Genomic DNA, 7,897 nt, shown 5'->3' with positions numbered 1-7,897 from the left:
AAGAAGAAAAAATAAAACACTCCTTAATATAGAGGTAAGCTATATATTATGTATCTTTAGAAAGTGCAGACACAGCATATGTGACATTCTGAATATGGGCTTCAAAACCTGAATCAGCTGTTGGTTGCCATGATATGTCCTATGAGTCAAGGCAAGTAACATTTCTGAACTTCAGTTTTTCCCCTCTGTAAAAATATCTAGCTAAACTTTGTCACTTTAAAAGTTGCTTACTTTTCCATTTTGCAAGGAAGAAAGGAAAATATCTGGGAATGGGATAAAGATAACGTTAATCATATGAGGAAAAAAGAAGGACTTCAAGTACCTTCAACTTTCTTCCCAGGATATCCAGCTACCCTAGAGAAAGTTCTGAAGCCAGAGGGAGGCTCACTTTCATATACTTACTTGTTCATGGCTATTAAATGTACAAAATTCTCCACAAACTTACCACCTTATGTTGGCTTTGTTTTCTCTATCCCTTCAGGGATCAACAAAGGAAACTGCTGTTTCCCAGTTGTAGTACACACCTATTCCTAAGCCACTCTTCTCCCAAATGGTAAGACGTGAATCAGTCACTTTATCTTTAATTGTAGCAGTGTATGTATATTCATATGTCTATTGACAATGAAATATTTTAGCAGTTCCAAGTACTTCTGAAAGTGCCATTCAGACATATGGTACAATGTGTTTATACCTATCGCAGACCATCTGCTATCTAGGCTCAATTGCACACTTATTTTACTTTTAATTCACAAAGAAAATGGAAAATAGAACTGGCCCATGTACCACAATTTGGCTGAGCTTTAAGCAGGTGCAAATTCAATAAGAAAACATATTTGGAACTATAAAAACCTCACTTGTTCTGTCCCCATGTGGGTGTATATTCTTTCCAAACCAATGCAAATGTTTCAGTTCCTTATGTTTAGATCTGTTGCACTGAGTTTATAATGGGGTCAGGTGAGATGAGACTGAGTTAGAAACCAGAGAGCTCTATAGCCTTTTGCTAAAAGAACAAGGGATGTTTATATTAATGCTCGCAATACAATTTTCTTGGTGCCACCCAGGTTTTATATTTATAAGAAAAGTAACAATTGTGAGGGCTATTCTTTTTAAATAATTTTGCTTTTAATGTTATATGTATTGTACATAGAATGAAAATATAATGTAAGATTTCCATAGGCAAATCATCTTTCTTATTAAAAATGTGAAAATTTGTCAGAAACCAAACCACAGATGTATACCACAAAAAAGAAAGGAAGGAAGGAAGGAAGGAAGAAAGAAAAAAGAAAGAAAGAAAGAAAGAAAGAAAGGGAAAGAGAGAGAGGGAGGGAGAGAGGGAGGAAGGAAGGGAAATTAGGTAATATACTCAGATAGCAATGAAGACATACTTGCAATCTCTTTACTCTTAACTCTGATACAAAAGTATTTTTCAATAATAGTTCTTTCCCAAACTGCTCAGATGTGCTAATTGTTGACTAGGTAACCTTTTGATAAGTAATGTTTTGGGCTGAATTTTAATACAATGTAACTTTTTCAACTGAATCATCATAATTCCAAAGCTATTTTTGCCAGAAAATGTTTGAATATTTAAAGTTGACACTCTTTAACCTAAAATATTCTTCATTGTCTGGGTTCATTAGGTAGGAACTGCTGGTGAATTTTTCAAATAGAGGCTAAATATATCATATGTCAACAGGAGACACTTCTTTCACTTGATATGGTAATTTGATATATGAAGGATATATATCAAGGGTCACTTGATATGCAAGTAAAAATTTTCTTTATAAAATTTTTCCTCAAAATGTTTTGTTTGTGAGGTTGGATATATATCATCTGGGGCAAATACATACATACATATGTACATACATACAAATAATGTCCCAGAAAGAAAATATAGGTACATTATAGGAACCCACAGGTATAGGTTACTCTTTAGTTTCAATGGCTGGGCAGTACTATTGTTACAGAAAAGAGTAGGAATCCATAGAGCTTTCCTTAGGAAATCCATTCTAAAAGTAAGTTTTGATTGAGTATTTGAAATATGACATGTTGAAATGAGGAACAACATACTTGGGATGAAACTACAAGTGCTGAGACTAGTTTCATATGAAACATTTAAATAAATATTTGCATTACTTTCAAATTCTTACTGCTTCTAAAATTTAAAGGTAAAGAAAAAGAAAAATGAATGACATTGATTTAAAAATTTTGTGAAATCAAGGACTCATTAATACCTTTAATCAGGATGGTGAATAAGTTTAATCTCATGTTTTTTTTTCTTTTTTTTAGATTCCATATATATGTGTTAGCATACAGTATTTGTTTTTCTCTTTCTGACTTACTGCACTCTGTATGATAGACTCTAGGTCCATCCACCTCACTACAAATAACTCAATTTCATTTCTTTTTATGGCTGAGTAATATTCCATTGTATATATGTGCCACATCTTCTTTATCGATTCATCTACCAATGGACACTTAGGTTGCTTCCATGTCCTGGCTATTGTAAATAGTGCTGCAGTGAACACTGTGGTACATGACTCTTTTTGAATTATGGTTTTCTCAGGGTATATGCCCAGGAGGGGGATTGATGGGTTATATGGTAATTCTATTTTTAGTTTTTTAAGAAACCTCCATACTGTTCTCCATAGTGGCTGTATCAATTTACATTCCCACCAACAGTGCAAGAGGGTTCCCTTTTCTTCACACCCTCTCCAGCATTTGTTGTTTGTAGATATTTTGATGATGGCCATTCTGACTGGTGTGAGGTGATACGTCACTGTAGTTTTGATTTGCATTTCTCTAATGATTAATGATGTTGAGCATCCTTTAATCTGTTTGTTGTCAATCTGTATAACTTCTTTGGTGAAATGTTTGTTTAGGTCTTCCGCCCATTTTTGGATTGGGTTTTTTTGTGATATTGAGCTGCATGAGCTGCTTGTATATTTTGGAGATTAATCCTTTGTCAGTTGCTTTGTTTGCAAATATTTTCTCCCATTCTGAGGGTTGTCTTTTCATCTTATTTATGGTTTCCTTTGCTGTACAAAAGCTTTTAAGTTTCAAAAATAAAAGAGCTTTTAAGTTTCATTAGGTCCCATTTGTTTATTTTTGTTTTTATTTCCATTTCTCTAGGAGGTGGGTCAAAAAGAATCTTGCTGTGATTTATGTCATAGAGTGTTCTGCCTCTGTTTTCCTCTAAGAGTTTGATAGTGTCTGGCCTTAAATGTAGGTCTTTAATCCATTTTGAGTTTATTTTTGTGTATGGTGTAAGGAAGTGTTCTAATTTCATTCTCTTACATGTAGCTGTCCAGTATTCCCAGCACCACTTATTGAAGAGGCTGTCTTCTCTCCATTGCATATTTTTGCATACTTTATCAAAGATAAGGTGACCATATGTGCGTGGGTTTATCTCTGAGCTTTCTATCCTGTTCCATTGATTTATATTTCTGCTTTTGTGCCAGTATTATACTGTCTTGGTTACAGTAGCTTTGTAGTATAGTCTGAAGTCAGAGAGCCTGATACCTCCAGCTCTGTTTTTCTTTCTCAACATTGCTTTGGCTATTCAGGGTCTTTGTGTTTCCATACAAATTGTGAGATTTTTATTCTAGTTCTGTGAAAAATGCCATTGGTCATTTGATAGGGATTGCATTGAATCTGTAGATTGATGTGGGTAGTATAGTCATTTTCACAGTGTTGTTTCTTCCAGTCCAAGAACATGGTATATCTCTCCATCTGTTTCTATCATCTTTAATTTCTTTCATCAGTGTATTATAATTTTCTGCATACAGGTCTTTTGTCTCCTTAGGTAGGTTTATTCTTTTTGTTGCATTGGTAAATGGGAGTGTTTCCTTAATTTCTCTCAGATTTTTCATCATTAATGTATAGGAATGCAAGAGATTTCTGTGCATTAATTTTGTATCGTGCTACTTTACCAAATTCATTGATTAGCTCTAGTAGTTTTCTGGTAGCATCTTTAGGATTCTCTATATATAGTATCATGTCATCTTCAAACAATGACAGTTTTACTTCTTCTTTTCCAATTTTGATTCCTTTCATTTCTTTTTCTTCTCTGATTGTTGTGGCTAAAACTTCCAAAACTATGTTGAATAATAGCGGTGAGAGTGGGCAACCTTGTCTTGTTCCTGATCTTAGAGGAAATGGTTCCAGTTTTTCACCATTAGCCAGACTCATCAAGAAAAAAAGGAGAAGACTCAAATCAACAGTATTACAAAATGAAAAAGGAGAAGTAACAATGGTCACTGCAGAAAAACAAAGGATCATGAGAGTGTACTACAAGCAACTATATGCCAATAAAATGGACAACCTGGAAGAAATGGACAAATTCTTAGAAAAGCACAACCTTCTGAGACTGAACCATGAAGAAATAGAAAATATAAACAGACCAATCACAAGCACTGAAATTGAAACTGTGATTAAAAATCTTCCAACAAAAGTCCAGGACCAGATGGTTTCACAGGTGAATTCTATCAAACATTTAGAGAAGAGCTAACACATATCCTTCTCAAACTCTTCCAAAATATAGCAGAGGGAGGAACACTCCCTAACTCATTCTACGAGGCCACCATCACCCTGATACCAAAACCAGACAAAGATGTCACCAAGAAAGAAAACTACAGGGCAGTATCACTGATGAACATAGATGCAAAAATCCTCAACAAAATACTAGCAAACGGAATCCAGCAGCACATTGAAAGGGTCATACACCATGATCAAGTGGGGTTTATCCCAGGAATGCAAGGATTCTTCAGTATACACAAATGAATCAATGTGATACACCATATTAACAAACTGAAGGATAAAAACCATATGATCATCTCAATAGATGCAGAAAAAGCTTTTGACAAAATTCAACACCCATTTATGATAAAAACTCTCCAGAAAGTAGGCACAGAGGGAACCTACCTCAACATAATAAAGGCCATATATGACAAACCCACAGCCAACATCATTCTCAATGGTGAAAACAGTTTCCAAATTTTAGAATCACTGTCTTTTACATAATCTACAACCCAATCTGGTTTTTTTTCTCCTGAGTTTTTGGCAGCCACTCATTTTATGACCTTGATCATAGAATGATCCTGATGTTTTAATTCTCTACTTAAATTAATGGTTGACATTTAACTCACCTGAGCACAACATTTTAGAAAAGTATCTCATGTTCAAGCCTATTGAAACCATCCAAGATACATCCTGACAGTTTCACAATTTATCTCTTAAAAATTGCCTGAGAAAGAAGAAAAGGGAGAGCTTACACATCAAGGTGTCTGCTGCTCATGTCAAACTATCAACAGAAATAGCTTTAGGTGATATCATGCTCCATGGTTTATTGACGTCTGATTATAATGTAGAGAAAAATAAGGTGAACATTATTCTTTTGCACTTCATAAATAACACATATTTCTGACTGTTGATGGTTTGCTATGTCTAAGGCTGGTCTTGGAAAATCATAAATTTTGAATTATTTATCTTTATACGATAAAGAAAATTTCACCTGTAAATTTTTAAGTGGTTTTAGTTATACCATAACCTGACAAATGAGTAACCAGTATGAAGACATAAGTAGTAAGTAGTTGACTAAGGTAAATAGATATAGTCAAGTTTCATGCATGTGTGGATAACTGAAATGAAGTATTTTATGTTAAACTGCTATACATCAATCTGAAACATAATGAAAGTTAATAAGGTGGGAAAATAATTAATTGGAATTTTAAAAGCTTCAAGAATAAATGTAGATGTTTAAGTAAACTAACAAATAGGAAAAATAGAAAGTAATTTCAGTTTTAAAATGCTAGTTTAATGATACTCATTGATATCAAGCAAAAAGTGAATAGTTTTCTTTACAAATCAGAAGCCAACAACACATGCTCATAGAAGAAATGTCAGAGGGCACTTATAGTTTTTTTATCCACACTTTAGTAAAAATAAATAATATAATATATCCTATGGTAGAGTAGAAAATATTCAGGCATCCTTCTTTAGAAATACTTTAAAAAATTATATTATTCTTATAATAAAAGTAACTTGAATGCAACTCTTAGTGTGGGATCATCTTATTTAGGTTCTATTCTCAGCATTTTCTGAAGAATTTTTTTTAGTTTAGAAAAGAATAATTAATTTCAACAAGAATGATTTATTGGAAGCTGCTAACTGCATAACATAAAATGAAAAATATGCTGTAGGAATATTTAACTAATATATTAAATAAAAGTATAATGCTTATGACCAATTAAAAGAACAATAATAGTGACTTATCCATTGCAGGGGGGAAAGAGACTAGAATACAAAGAAAAATATTTTTTCAAAGGAGAATAATGATATTAAGTTTAGATATTATTAAATTAGATGGGAAGGATAAAGTAGGCCAACTATTAAAGAGTAAAACAAAGCATATGCAAAGATAGAGTTGATTTGCAAATGGACTGATGAAGTTCCGTCTTCATATCTGAGGATGTCTGAGTGTACAGTTTTCAACTATTGGCCAAGATAAGGACCGCAGATCTATGATGTGCTGTTTAAGGTCCAAACATCCACTGATGATCAGTTTTATTACTGCTGGTTTGGTCCTGGCCTAACTGATTTAATAAGCCTAGTAGTAAATGGCCTTCCCTGGGAGTGTCTACACCTCCTAGACTTAGTCCTCGGATGCTTGCCTACATTGTATGCCTCCTGCCACAACAGCCATTTTGCCTTTAAAGAGCCTATTTATGAGCATATTCTGTGAAGTCACGTTTACTCAAATATCTAAACTAAAGAAACCTTTGCAACGTCTAAGAGTGAATAATAAACTGATTAAGCGAGAGAAGATAAAACAACAGCAAAATATCTCAATCATTAAAAAAAAAAAAAAGCACCATAGAAGGAGTAAAATAGAATCAGAAAAAGGACAAAACAGAGAATACGAATAGTAAGATGCTAGAAATTCCTCCAAATATTTAAGTAATCACTTGTAAATGTAAATATGTGGAAACACAACTAAGAATACTTTGGATTCTTGTTTTGCATTTATCTTTTTTTAAATGTTACTCAAAAACTTTTCCAAATGCTTAAATTTCATCTGAAATAGATATTTTAGAATAAAAACATTTTGTCTCCTAAATAAAATAAAGTTTATTTACAATATATTTTTCTTATAGTTAATGCTGAAACACTGGCCCAGAAAAGGAGATTCAGCAGCCTGTTTTCTCAACCCACAGGTTTACCATCTATGATTGCAGATACTGAAAAAGATGCATTTGACATTTCAGTGAGTATTCTGACTCATGGAAAAAGGAAACTAGTCCAAATAAACTGGGCCAGCTGTAACTAAGAAAAGAAAATATGACAAAGACCATCTTTCTCTCAGCTTTATAAGATGTTAATCATATGATTCATGTCTTATACCACAGATTTTTTGAATAATATTATGTGTCAGTTAAAATGTGACACCATTTTGAAACCAATCATGCTAATTAAAAAAAAAAATACTTGAATGTTTTAAAAGGTAAATGTGATGAGCTCTTTTTTTTTCTTTGTGGTACGCGGGCCTCTCACTGTTGTGGCCCCTCCCGTTGCGGAGCACAGGCTCCGGACGCGCAGGCTCAGCGGCCAGGCTCACGGGCCCAGCCGTTCCGCAGCATGTGGGATTCTCCCGGACCGGGGCACGAACCCACGTCCCCTGCATCGGCAGGCAGACCCTCAACCACTGCGCCACCAGGGAAGCCCATGATGAGCTCTTTTAAAGATGAAAGTCATTTGAAGAAGTCATGTCGTCTCTTACAGGGTAAATTTTCATATTTCACTGGCTGGATAAGTGTACATGAAAGCTGAGAGATTGAAAAAGTCTTGAATAGTTCACACTGGTGAATGCCTGCCAGATGCAAAGTTAGTAAAGAAATCATGT

Source organism: Globicephala melas, chromosome 18 (assembly GCF_963455315.2).
Source record: "Globicephala melas chromosome 18, mGloMel1.2, whole genome shotgun sequence".
Classification (NCBI taxonomy): Eukaryota; Metazoa; Chordata; class Mammalia; order Artiodactyla; family Delphinidae; genus Globicephala; species Globicephala melas.
This window is presented reverse-complemented; position numbering follows the sequence as displayed.